The sequence below is a fragment of the Clavelina lepadiformis genome, chromosome 7 (assembly GCF_947623445.1).
Source record: "Clavelina lepadiformis chromosome 7, kaClaLepa1.1, whole genome shotgun sequence".
Classification (NCBI taxonomy): Eukaryota; Metazoa; Chordata; class Ascidiacea; order Aplousobranchia; family Clavelinidae; genus Clavelina; species Clavelina lepadiformis.
Window position 1 is genome coordinate 1456412 of NC_135246.1, and position 12300 is coordinate 1468711.

Below are 12300 nucleotides of genomic sequence, written 5' to 3' on the forward strand. Positions count from 1 at the left end.
TGTCACCTGAAATAAGTCAATGGGCCGCAGAATCTATTAAATTTCAAGAAAATTAGGTATATTATACTATTACTGCGCCCCTAATAACCGACTGGTACATTTTATTTAGGCCAAGATTCAAAGTTCAAAATACTATTTTTGGAGTGAAAATGACTAGCGGGCCGGACAAAAATCTCAGGCGGGCCGCATGTTGGACATCCCTGGTCTAGGGGTATGATTCTTGCTTAGGTTGCAAGTCCCGGACGAGCCCTATAAAGAAGAAGTTTTGGAATTTGGACTAAATACCATAAACATTTATTCTTATAATATGAAGCAAAAAGATGCAACTTCACCGGTTCGTTGGTCTAGGGGTATGATTCTTGCTTTGGGTGCAAGAGGTCCCGGGTTCAATTCCCGGACGAGCCCTATAAAGAAGATTATTTTGAATTTATACCAAATATCAAAAAGTTTTATGGTTATAATATGAAGCAAATAAATGAAACTTCATCGGCTCGTTGGTCTAGGGGTATGATTCTTGCTTTGGGTGCAAGAGGACCCGGGTTCAATTCCCGGACGAGCCCTATAAAGAAGATTATTTTGAATTTATACGAAATATCAAAAAGTTTCATTCATGTAATATGAAGCAGATAAATGAAACTTTATCGGCTCGTTGGTCTAGGGTATGATTCTTGCTTAGGGTGCAAGAGGTCCCGGGTTCAATTCCCGGACGAGCCCTATAAAGAAGAATATTTTGAATTTATACCAAATATCAATTATATTGGGCCGCATTGTCACCTGAAATAAGTCAATGGACCGCAGAACCTATTAAATTTCAAGAAAAATAGGTATATTATACTATTACTGCGCCCCTAATAACCGACTGGTACATTTTATTTAGGCCAAGATTCAAAGTTCAAAATACTATTTTTGGAGTGAAAATGACTAGCGGGCCGGACAAAAATCTCAGGCGGGCCGCATGTTGGACATCCCTGGTCTAGGGGTATGATTCTTGCTTAGGTTGCAAGTCCCGGACGAGCCCTATAAAGAAGAAATTTTGGAATTTGGACTAAATACCATAAACATTTATTCTTATAATATGAAGCAAAAAGATGTAACTTCACCGGCTCGTTGGTCTAGAGGTATGATTCTTGCTTTGGGTGCAAGAGGTCCCGGGTTCAATTCCCGGACGAGCCCTATAAAGAAGAATATTTTGAATTTATACCAAATATCAATTATATTGGGACGCATTGTCACCTGAAATAAGTCAATGGGCCGCAGAACCTATTAAATTTCAAGAAAATTAGGTATATTATACTATTACTGCGCCCCTAATAACCGACTGGTACATTTTATTTAGGCCAAGAGTCAAAGTTCAAAATACTATTTTTGGAGTGAAAATGACTAGCGGGCCGGACAAAAATCTCAGGCGGGCCGCATGTTGGACATCCCTGGTCTAGGGGTATGATTCTTGCTTAGGTTGCAAGTCCCGGACGAGCCCTATAAAGAAGAAGTTTTGGAATTTGGACTAAATACCATAAACATTTATTCTTATAATATGAAGCAAAAAGATGTAACTTCACCGGCTCGTTGGTCTAGAGGTATGATTCTTGCTTTGGGTGCAAGAGGTCCCGGGTTCAATTCCCGGACGAGCCCTCTAAAGAAGAATATTTTGAATTTATACCAAATATCAATTATATTGGGACGCATTGTCACCTGAAATAAGTCAATGGGCCGCAGAACCTATTAAATTTCAAGAAAATTAGGTATATTATACTATTACTGCGCCCCTAATAACCGACTGGTACATTTTATTTAGGCCAAGATTCAAAGTTCAAAATACTATTTTTGGAGTGAAAATGACTAGCGGGCCGGACAAAAATCTCAGGCGGGCTGCATGTTGGACATCCCTGGTCTAGGGGTATGATTCTTGCTTAGGTTGCAAGTCCCGGACGAGCCCTATAAAGAAGAAATTTTGGAATTTGGACTAAATATCATAAACATTTATTCTTATAATATGAAGCAAAAAGATGCAACTTCACCGGCTCGTTGGTCTAGGGGTATGATTCTTGCTTTGGGTGCAAGAGGTCCCGGGTTCAATTCCCGGACGAGCCCTATAAAGAAGATTATTTTGAATTTATACCAAATATCAAAAAGTTTTATGGTTATAATATGAAGCAAATAAATGAAACTTCATCGGCTCGTTGGTCTAGGGGTATGATTCTTGCTTTGGGTGCAAGAGGACCCGGGTTCAATTCCCGGACGAGCCCTATAAAGAAGATTATTTTGAATTTATACCAAATATCAAAAAGTTTCATTCATGTAATATGAAGCAGATAAATGAAACTTTATCGGCTCGTTGGTCTAGGGTATGATTCTTGTTTAGGGTGCAAGAGGTCCCGGGTTCAATTCCCGGACGAGCCCTATAAAGAAGAATATTTTGAATTTATACCAAATATCAATTATATTGGGCCGCATTGTCACCTGAAATAAGTCAATGGACCGCAGAACCTATTAAATTTCAAGAAAAATAGGTATATTATACTATTACTGCGCCCCTAATAACCGACTGGTACATTTTATTTAGGCCAAGATTCAAAGTTCAAAATACTATTTTTGGAGTGAAAATGACTAGCGGGCCGGACAAAAATCTCAGGCGGGCCGCATGTTGGACATCCCTGGTCTAGGGGTATGATTCTTGCTTAGGTTGCAAGTCCCGGACGAGCCCTATAAAGAAGAAATTTTGGAATTTGGACTAAATACCATAAACATTAATTCTTATAATATGAAGCAAAAAGATGCAACTTCACCGGTTCGTTGGTCTAGAGCAGGCATGCACAACATGCGGCCCGCGAAACCTTTTCATGCGGCCCGCGAGCTATTCCGTGATTTCGCTCATTTTTGCTGAAAAATTTTACAAGAACAATCCAACCTTTGTTGCTTGTTTCTGCACAAAGTTGAGTTTACTGTTGGTTGAGTTGTCAGCATTTTGTGAAATATACAGTACCCCGTAAGGCCGTAATCGCGTTATAACTGAAAACAAGAGAAGGAAGATTGAAAATGAGGGCAGAATCTTTAACCGAGAATGGACAAGTAAATACTTATTTACAGAAACAAACTCGAAAATACTGTGTCTTGTTTGCCGAAATGTGGTTGCAGTCCCAAAGGAGTATAATCTGAGACGCCATTTTGAATCGAATCACCCGAACCTAGCTGAATTAGATGCTACTGAAAGGAACCTTAAAGCAGACAGTTTACTTAAGAATCTTTGCTCGGAACGAAATTTTTTTAAGCGTCCGGTAAATGTTACCGCTACCAGAGTTAGCTACGAAATATCAACGGATATTGCTGCTGCAGGAAAAAGTTTCACTGAGGGAGAATTCGTTAAAAAATGCATGTTGCGTGCAGTTTCTAGGATATGCCCGAGAGAGATCGAGAAATTTCGAAGCGTTAGTCTTTCACGTACAACTGTACAACGAAGAGTTGAAGATATTGCGGCAAACTTAACAAATCAACTACAACAAAAAGTAAATGAATTTCATTCTTATTCTTTGGCTGTGGATGAAAGTACGGACTGTACTGATACAGCACAGCTTTTGGTGTTTATAAGAGGCATTGACGATAATTTTAACGTGTCTGAGAACCTTGCTGGTATGCAGTCTATGAAAGGTCGTACCACTGGAAAACACATCTGCGGCGAAATTGTTGATTGCATTACTACAAAACTATCCGTTGATTTTAAAAAATTGGTTGGAATGTGCACTGACGGTGCTCCAGCAATGTGCGGAAAGACGAAAGGAGCGATGTCTTTGCTACAGGAGGTTATTGGTAGAAACATAATTGCTCACCACTGCATCATACACCAACAGGTTTTATGCAGCAAGGTTTTAAAATTTGATCATGTGATGTCGGTCGCAGTTTCGATTGTAAACTACATTCGGACTAGAAAAGTAAAGCATCGCTTATTTAAATCGTTTCTTGAAGAAACTGGTGCAGAATATGGTGACGTAGTGTACCACACCGATGTAAGGTGGCTAAGTCGAGGAAAAGTACTAAAACGGTTCATTGCTTTGAAAGACGAGATAAAGAAATTTTTGGAAACGGAGCCAAAAAAGTTTTCCGAGCTAGACGATTTGTCTTGGAATGAAGATTTATTTTTTCTTTGCGACATTACTTCACATTTGAACGACCTCAATATGAAGCTTCAAGGAAAAGGAAGGTGATTTTCGATCTTTTTGCTGCGGTAAACGGGTTCAAAGCAAAGTTACGACTTTTCAAAAATCAGCTTTTAGATGGAATATTGGTACATTTTCCAACCTGTTCACAGCATATTTTGCAAGAGAGGCATTCAGCAGTAGGAATCAAATATGCTCAACAAATCAAATTTCTGATTGAAGAATTTAACAGCAGGCTTTCTCTTTCCAGTGAAGAAAAACTACAGCTAAAAATCATTGAAAATCCATTTTCAATAGAGCCGGAAGAAGCACCTCCACATTTACAAATGGAGGTCATTGATTTGCAAACTTCATCTTTGTACAAAACAAAATATGGAGAAAGCAGTTTGCAAGAATTTTACAAGTCTTTGCCCAAAGAAAAGTTTAAAAATTTGCTTACCATGGCAAAACAAATTTTCAGCTTATTTGGAAGCACATATATATGTGAGCAAACGTTCTCAGTAATGAACTATAACAAGAGTAAGCAACGATCCTTGCTTACTGATGGACATTTGGAAGATATCCTAAAAATATCAACTTCCAGCATCTCGCCTAATTATGACTTGCTTGTTGCGAACAAAAGATGTAACGTTTCTCATTAAATTTCATTTTTTGATATTTGTCTTGTATGTAGATTTCTTGTTAATGTTAGGAATTTATACTTCGTTGGATTTGTTTTTGTTTGTCACCGTCGAGGGGTTACTTTTGTTATAAAACCGTCGAAACATAGTTACAAGCTCTTATGAGAGATAAATAGAACAAAACAATAATAAACGTTTCTCCACGGTTACAGTGACACCATCAACGAATCCGATGCTTTACCGCCGATAAGCGTTAAAAACTAGATACTGCAGTGCGAGAGGCAACCGTCTCTTGACAGTAACCATCTTCTCAACGATATCTCTTATTTAACGGTTACATTATATAAAGTAGGCTACACGTTAGTTACAACAACGTTAGCATGCGGCCCGCGAAAAATAATTTTTCCCTGAAACGGCCCGCGTACTGTTTTGAGTTGTGCATGCCTGGTCTAGAGGTATGATTCTTGCTTTGGGTGCAAGAGGTCCCGGGTTCAATTCCCGGACGGGCCCTATAAAGAAGAATATTTTGAATTTATACCAAATATCAATTATATTGGGACGCATTGTCACCTGAAATAAGTCAATGGGCCGAAGAACCTATTAAATTTCAAGAAAATTAGGTATATTATACTATTACTGCGCCCTTAATAACCGACTGGTACATTTTATTTAGGCCAAGAGTCAAAGTTCAAAATACTATTTTTGGAGTGAAAATGACTAGCGGGCCGGACAAAAATCTCAGGCGGGCTGTATGTTGGACATCCCTGGTCTAGGGGTATGATTCTTGCTTAGGTTGCAAGTCCCGGACGAGCCCTATAAAGAAGAAATTTTGGAATTTGGACTAAATATCATAAACATTTATTCTTATAATATGAAGCAAAAAGATGCAACTTCACCGGCTCGTTGGTCTAGGGGTATGATTCTTGCTTTGGGTGCAAGAGGTCCCGGGTTCAATTCCCGGACGAGCCCTATAAAGAAGATATTTTTGAATTTATACCAAATATCAAAAAGTTTTATGGTTATAATATGAAGCAAATAAATGAAACTTCATCGGCTCGTTGGTCTAGGGGTATGATTCTTGCTTTGGGTGCAAGAGGACCCGGGTTCAATTCCCGGACGAGCCCTATAAAGCAGATTATTTTGAATTTTATACCAAATATCAAAAAGTTTCATTCATGTAATATGAAGCAGATAAATGAAACTTTATCGGCTCGTTGGTCTAGGGGTATGATTCTTGCTTAGGGTGCAAGAGGTCCCGGGTACAATTCCCGGACGAGCCCTATAAAGAAGAATATTTTGAATTTATACCAAATATCAATTATATTGGGCCGCATTGTCACCTGAAATAAGTCAATGGGCCGCAGAACCTATTAAATTTCAAGAAAATTAGGTGTATTATACTATTACTGCGCCCCTAATAACCGACTGGTACATTTTATTTAGGCCAAGATTCAAAGTTCAAAATACTATTTTTGGAGTGAAAATGACTAGCGGGCCGGACTAAAATCTCAGGCGGGCCGCATGTTGGACATCCCTGGTCTAGGGGTATGATTCTTGCTTAGGTTGCAAGTCCCGGACGAGCCCTATAAAGAAGAAGTTTTGGAATTTGGACTAAATATCATAAACATTTATTCTTATAATATGAAGCAAAAAGATGCAACTTCACCGGCTCGTTGGTCTAGAGGTATGATTCTTGCTTTGGGTGCAAGAGGTTCCGGGTTCAATTTCCGGACGAGCCCTATAAAGAAGATTATTTTGAATTTATACCAAATATCAAAAAGTTATATTCATATAATATGAAGCAGATAAATGAAACTTTATCGGCTCGTTGGTCTAGGGGTATGATTCTTGCTTAGGGTGCAAGAGGTCCCGGGTTCAATTCCCGGACGAGCCCTATAAAGAAGAATATTTTGAATTTATACCAAATATCAATTATATTGGGCCGCATTGTCACCTGAAATAAGTCAATGGGCCGCAGAACCTATTAAATTTCAAGAAAAATAGGTACATTATACTATTACTGCGCCCCTAATAACCGACTGGTACATTTTATTTAGGCCAAGATTCAAAGTTCAAAATACTATTTTTGGAGTGAAAATGACTAGCGGGCCGGACAAAAATCTCAGGCGGGCCGCATGTTGGACATCCCTGGTCTAGGGGTATGATTCTTGCTTTGGGTGCAAGAGGTCCCTGGTTCAATTCCCGGACGAGCCCTATAAAGAAGATTATTTTGAATTTATACCAAATATCAAAAAGTTTTATGCTTATAATATGAAGCAAATAAATGAAACTTCATCGGCTCGTTGGTCTAGGGGTATGATTCTTGCTTTGGGTGCAAGAGGACCCGGGTTCAATTCCCGGACGAGCCCTATAAAGAAGATTATTTTGAATTTATACCAAATATCAAAAAGTTTCATTCATGTAATATGAAGCAAATAAACGAAACTTCTTTCGTACTTCGTACTTTCATATAATATGAAGTGAAATGTCAAATACATCAAATGTCAAAATATTCTATAAAATATGAAGGGAAAAGACTTAACCTCTGCCGCTCGTTGGTCTAGGACAGGGATGTCCAGCCTTTTATTATATTGGTCACCTGAAATAAGTCAATGGGCCGCAGAACCTATTAAATTTCAAGAAATTTAGGTATATTATACTATTACTGCACCCCTAATAACCGACTGGTACATTTTATTTAGGCCAAGATTCAAAGTTCAAAATACTATTTTTGGAGTGAAAATGACTAGCGGGCCGGACAAAAATCTCAGGCGGGAAGCATGTTGGACATCCCTGGTCTAGGGGTATGATTCTTGCTTAGGTTGCAAGTCCCGGACGAGCCTTATAAAGAAGAAATTTTGGAATTTGGACTAAATATCATAAACATTTATTCTTATAATATGAAGCAAAATGATGCAACTTCACCGGGTCGTTGGTCTAGGGCAGGGGTGGGCAACATACGGCCCGCGGGCCGGATCCGGCCCGCCACGGGATTTTGAGCGGCCCGCAGACAACGTTCCCTCTAATTTTTCACGAGTCTGAGCAAACACACTAACTCCCTGAGCGGTCCCTTGGACCACTGTGAGCAACATCAGACGTGCCACGTGCGCACTGTGGCCATTATTATGCGTTTATTTTATTTTTAATTCAGGTTGGATTTTTTTCTTGTGCGCAGCACAGATTTTCTGTGCGCGGAGAACGTGTCAGCAGTGCGCATTTGCGCACGCGCGCAGCTTAGAGGGAACATTGCCCGCAGACAGTTTCCGGTCTTACATGATAATGTGGCCTGCGGCCACATTCTGCCGCAATCCCTGTATTGCGTCACTGAATAAGTCCAAGTTTGCCAACCTGAGAAAGATGGCCATAAATCTACTTGTTCTGTTCGGGTCTACATACATTTATGAGCAAACATTTTCGACCATGAACATTAATAAGACAAAGCTGCGTTCCAATCTATTCAGGAATCCGGCCCGCCAAGTACTTCATTTTCTCATATCAGGCCCGCCGACCGAAGAAGTTGCCCGCCCCTGGTCTAGGGGTATGATTCTTGCTTTGGGTGCAAGAGGTTCCGGGTTCAATTCCCGGACGAGCCCTATAAAGAAGATTATTTTGAATTTATACCAAATATCAAAAAGTTATATTCATATAATATCAAGCAGATAAATGAAACTTTATCGGCTCGTTGGTCTAGGGGTATGATTCTTGCTTCGGGTGCAAGAGGTCCCGGGTTCAATTCCCGGACGAGCCCTATAAAGAAGATTATTTTGAATTTATACCAAATAACAAAAAGTTATATTCATATAATATCAAGCAGATAAATGAAACTTTATCGGCTCGTTGGTCTAGGGGTTTGATTCTTGCTTCGGGTGCAAGAGGTCCCGGGTTCAATTCCCGGACGAGCCCTATAAAGAAGAATATTTTGAATTTATACCAAATATCAAAAATTTATATTCATATAATATGAAGCAGATAAATGAAACTTTATCGGCTCGTTGGTCTAGGGGTATGATTCTTGCTTAGGGTGCAAGAGGTCCCGGGTTCAATTCCCAGACGAGCCCTATAAAGAAGAATATTTTGAATTTATACCAAATATCAATTATATTGGGCCGCATTGTCACCTGAAATAAGTCAATGGGCCGCAGAACCTATTAAATTTCAAGACAAATAGATATATTATACTATTACTGCGCCCCTAATAACCGACTGGTACATTTTATTTAGGCCAAGATTCAAAGTTCAAAATACTATTTTTGGAGTGAAAATGACTAGCGGGCCGGACAAAAATCTCAGGCGGGCCGCATGTTGGACATCCCTGGTCTAGGGGTATGATTCTTGCTTAGGTTGCAAGTCCCGGACGAGCCCTATAAAGAAGAAGTTTTGGAATTTGGACTAAATATCATAAACATTTATTCTTATAATATGAAGCAAAAAGATGCAACTTCACCGGCTCGTTGGTCTAGGGATATGATTCTTGCTTTGGGTGCAAGAGGTCCCGGGTTCAATTCCCGGACGAGCCCTATAAAGAAGAATATTTTGAATTTATACCAAATATCAATTATATTGGGCCGCATTGTCACCTGAAATAAGTCAATGGACCGCAGAACCTATTAAATTTCAAGAAAAATAGGTATATTATACTATTACTGCGCCCCTAATAACCGACTGGTACATTTTATTTAGGCCAAGATTCAAAGTTCAAAATACTATTTTTGGAGTGAAAATGACTAGCGGGCCGGACAAAAATTTCAGGCGGGCCGCATGTTGGACATCCCTGGTCTAGGGGTATGATTCTTGCTTAGGTTGCAAGTCCCGGACGAGCCCTATAAAGAAGAAGTTTTGGAATTTGGACTAAATATCATAAACATTTATTCTTATAATATGAAGCAAAAAGATGCAACTTCACCGGCTCGTTGGTCTAGGGGTATGATTCTTGCTTTGGGTGCAAGAGGTTCCGGGTTCAATTCCCGGACGAGCCTTATAAAGAAGATTATTTTGAATTGATACCAAATATCAAAAAGTTATATTCATATAATATGAAGCAGATAAATGAAACTTTATCGACTCGTTGGTCTAGGGGTATGATTCTTGCTTAGGGTGCAAGAGGTCCCGGGTTCAATTCCCGGACGAGCCCTATAAAGAAGAATATTTTGAATTTATACCAAATATCAATTATATTGGGCCGCATTGTCACATGAAATAAGTCAATGGGCCGCAGAACCTATTAAATTTCAAGAAAAATAGGTATATTATACTATTACTGCGCCCCTAATAACCGACTGGTACATTTTATTTAGGCCAAGATTCAAAGTTCAAAATACTATTTTTGGATTGAAAATGACCAGCGGGCCGGACAAAAATTTCAGGCGGGCCGCATGTTGGACATACCTGGTCTAGGGGTATGATTCTTGCTTAGGTTGCAAGTCCCGGACGAGCCCTATAAAGAAGAAGTTTTGGAATTTGGACTAAATATCATAAACATTTATTCTTATAATATGAAGCAAAAAGATGCAACTTCACCGGCTCGTTGGTCTAGGGATATGATTCTTGCTTTGGGTGCAAGAGGTCCCGGGTTCAATTCCCGGACGAGCCCTATAAAGAAGAATATTTTGAATTTATACCAAATATCAATTATATTGGGCCGCATTGTCACCTGAAATAAGTCAATGGACCGCAGAACCTATTAAATTTCAAGAAAAATAGGTATATTATACTATTACTGCGCCCCTAATAACCGACTGGTACATTTTATTTAGGCCAAGATTCAAAGTTCAAAATACTATTTTTGGAGTGAAAATGACTAGCGGGCCGGACAAAAATCTCAGGCGGGCCGCATGTTGGACATCCCTGGTCTAGGGGTATGATTCTTGCTTTGGGTGCAAGAGGACCCGGGTTCAATTCCCGGACGAGCCCTATAAAGAAGATTATTTTGAATTTATACCAAATATCAAAAAGTTTCATTCATGTAATATGAAGCAGATAAATGAAACTTTATCGGCTCGTTGGTCTAGGGTATGATTCTTGTTTAGGGTGCAAGAGGTCCCGGGTTCAATTCCCGGACGAGCCCTATAAAGAAGAATATTTTGAATTTATACCAAATATCAATTATATTGGGCCGCATTGTCACCTGAAATAAGTCAATGGACCGCAGAACCTATTAAATTTCAAGAAAAATAGGTATATTATACTATTACTGCGCCCCTAATAACCGACTGGTACATTTTATTTAGGCCAAGATTCAAAGTTCAAAATACTATTTTTGGAGTGAAAATGACTAGCGGGCCGGACAAAAATCTCAGGCGGGCCGCATGTTGGACATCCCTGGTCTAGGGGTATGATTCTTGCTTAGGTTGCAAGTCCCGGACGAGCCCTATAAAGAAGAAGTTTTGGAATTTGGACTAAATATCATAAAGATTTATTGTTATAATATGAAGCAAAAAGATGCAACTTCAACGGCTCGTTGGTCTAGGGGTATGATTCTTGCTTTGGGTGCAAGAGGTACCGGGTTCAATTCCCGGACGAGCCCTATAAAGAAGATTATTTTGAATTTATTCCAAATATCAAAAAGTTATATTCATATAATATGAAGCAGATAAATGAAACTTTATCGGCTCGTTGGTCTAGGGATATGATTCTTGCTTTGGGTGCAAGAGGTCCCGGGTTCAATTCCCGGACGAGCCCTATAAAGCAGATTTTTTTGAATTTATACCAAATATCAAAAAGTTTTATTTATATAATATGAAGCATATAAATGAAACTTTATCGGCTCGTTGGTCTAGGGGTATGATTCTTGCTTTGGGTGCAAGAGGTCCCGGGTTCAATTCCCGGACGAGCCCTATAAAGAAGAATATTTTGAATTTATACCAAATATCAATTATATTGGGCCGCATTGTCACCTGAAATAAGTCAATGGACCGCAGAACCTATTAAATTTCAAGAAAAATAGGTATATTATACTATTACTGCGCCCCTAATAACCGACTGGTACATTTTATTTAGGCCAAGATTCAAAGTTCAAAATACTATTTTTGGAGTGAAAATGAATAGCGGGCCGGACAAAAATCTCAGGCGGGCCGCATGTTGGACATCCCTGGTCTAGGGGTATGATTCTTGCTTAGGTTGCAAGTCCCGGACGAGCCCTATAAAGAAGAAGTTTTGGAATTTGGACTAAATATCATAAACATTTATTCTTATAATATGAAGCAAAAAGATGCAACTTCACCGGCTCGTTGGTCTAGGGATATGATTCTTGCTTTGGGTGCAAGAGGTCCCGGGTTCAATTCCCGGACGAGCCCTATAAAGAAGAATATTTTGAATTTATACCAAATATCAATTATATTGGGCCGCATTGTCACCTGAAATAAGTCAATGGACCGCAGAACCTATTAAATTTCAAGAAAAATAGGTATATTATACTATTACTGCGCCCCTAATAACCGACTGGTACATTTTATTTAGGCCAAGATTCAAAGTTCAAAATACTATTTTTGGAGTGAAAATGACTAGCGGGCCGGACTAAAATCTCAGGCGGG

General features: G+C 39.3%; 16 non-coding genes across 16 annotated transcripts; all 16 read left to right on the forward strand.

Moving 5' to 3' along the window:
* Positions 1-488: 488 nt before the first annotated feature.
* Trnap-ugg (transfer RNA proline (anticodon UGG)) lies at positions 489-560 on the forward strand. The gene has a single exon. It is a non-coding gene; the product is annotated as a tRNA-Pro (tRNA).
* An 83-nt stretch (positions 561-643) lies between these two features.
* On the forward strand, positions 644-714 carry Trnap-agg (transfer RNA proline (anticodon AGG)). Its single transcript has one exon. It is a non-coding gene; the product is annotated as a tRNA-Pro (tRNA).
* A 387-nt stretch (positions 715-1101) lies between these two features.
* On the forward strand, positions 1102-1173 carry Trnap-ugg (transfer RNA proline (anticodon UGG)). Its single transcript has one exon. It is a non-coding gene; the product is annotated as a tRNA-Pro (tRNA).
* Positions 1174-1560: 387 nt separating this feature from the next.
* Positions 1561-1632, forward strand: Trnap-ugg (transfer RNA proline (anticodon UGG)). Its single transcript has one exon. It is a non-coding gene; the product is annotated as a tRNA-Pro (tRNA).
* A 387-nt stretch (positions 1633-2019) lies between these two features.
* On the forward strand, positions 2020-2091 carry Trnap-ugg (transfer RNA proline (anticodon UGG)). The gene has a single exon. It is a non-coding gene; the product is annotated as a tRNA-Pro (tRNA).
* Positions 2092-2174: 83 nt separating this feature from the next.
* On the forward strand, positions 2175-2246 carry Trnap-ugg (transfer RNA proline (anticodon UGG)). Its single transcript has one exon. It is a non-coding gene; the product is annotated as a tRNA-Pro (tRNA).
* A 3422-nt stretch (positions 2247-5668) lies between these two features.
* Positions 5669-5740, forward strand: Trnap-ugg (transfer RNA proline (anticodon UGG)). Its single transcript has one exon. It is a non-coding gene; the product is annotated as a tRNA-Pro (tRNA).
* Positions 5741-5823: 83 nt separating this feature from the next.
* Positions 5824-5895, forward strand: Trnap-ugg (transfer RNA proline (anticodon UGG)). The gene has a single exon. It is a non-coding gene; the product is annotated as a tRNA-Pro (tRNA).
* A 698-nt stretch (positions 5896-6593) lies between these two features.
* Trnap-agg (transfer RNA proline (anticodon AGG)) lies at positions 6594-6665 on the forward strand. The gene has a single exon. It is a non-coding gene; the product is annotated as a tRNA-Pro (tRNA).
* Positions 6666-7068: 403 nt separating this feature from the next.
* Positions 7069-7140, forward strand: Trnap-ugg (transfer RNA proline (anticodon UGG)). Its single transcript has one exon. It is a non-coding gene; the product is annotated as a tRNA-Pro (tRNA).
* Positions 7141-8447: 1307 nt separating this feature from the next.
* On the forward strand, positions 8448-8519 carry Trnap-cgg (transfer RNA proline (anticodon CGG)). The gene has a single exon. It is a non-coding gene; the product is annotated as a tRNA-Pro (tRNA).
* An 83-nt stretch (positions 8520-8602) lies between these two features.
* Trnap-cgg (transfer RNA proline (anticodon CGG)) lies at positions 8603-8674 on the forward strand. Its single transcript has one exon. It is a non-coding gene; the product is annotated as a tRNA-Pro (tRNA).
* Positions 8675-8757: 83 nt separating this feature from the next.
* Trnap-agg (transfer RNA proline (anticodon AGG)) lies at positions 8758-8829 on the forward strand. Its single transcript has one exon. It is a non-coding gene; the product is annotated as a tRNA-Pro (tRNA).
* Positions 8830-9675: 846 nt separating this feature from the next.
* Positions 9676-9747, forward strand: Trnap-ugg (transfer RNA proline (anticodon UGG)). The gene has a single exon. It is a non-coding gene; the product is annotated as a tRNA-Pro (tRNA).
* Positions 9748-9830: 83 nt separating this feature from the next.
* On the forward strand, positions 9831-9902 carry Trnap-agg (transfer RNA proline (anticodon AGG)). The gene has a single exon. It is a non-coding gene; the product is annotated as a tRNA-Pro (tRNA).
* A 1630-nt stretch (positions 9903-11532) lies between these two features.
* Positions 11533-11604, forward strand: Trnap-ugg (transfer RNA proline (anticodon UGG)). The gene has a single exon. It is a non-coding gene; the product is annotated as a tRNA-Pro (tRNA).
* The last annotated feature ends 696 nt before the right edge of the window (positions 11605-12300 follow it).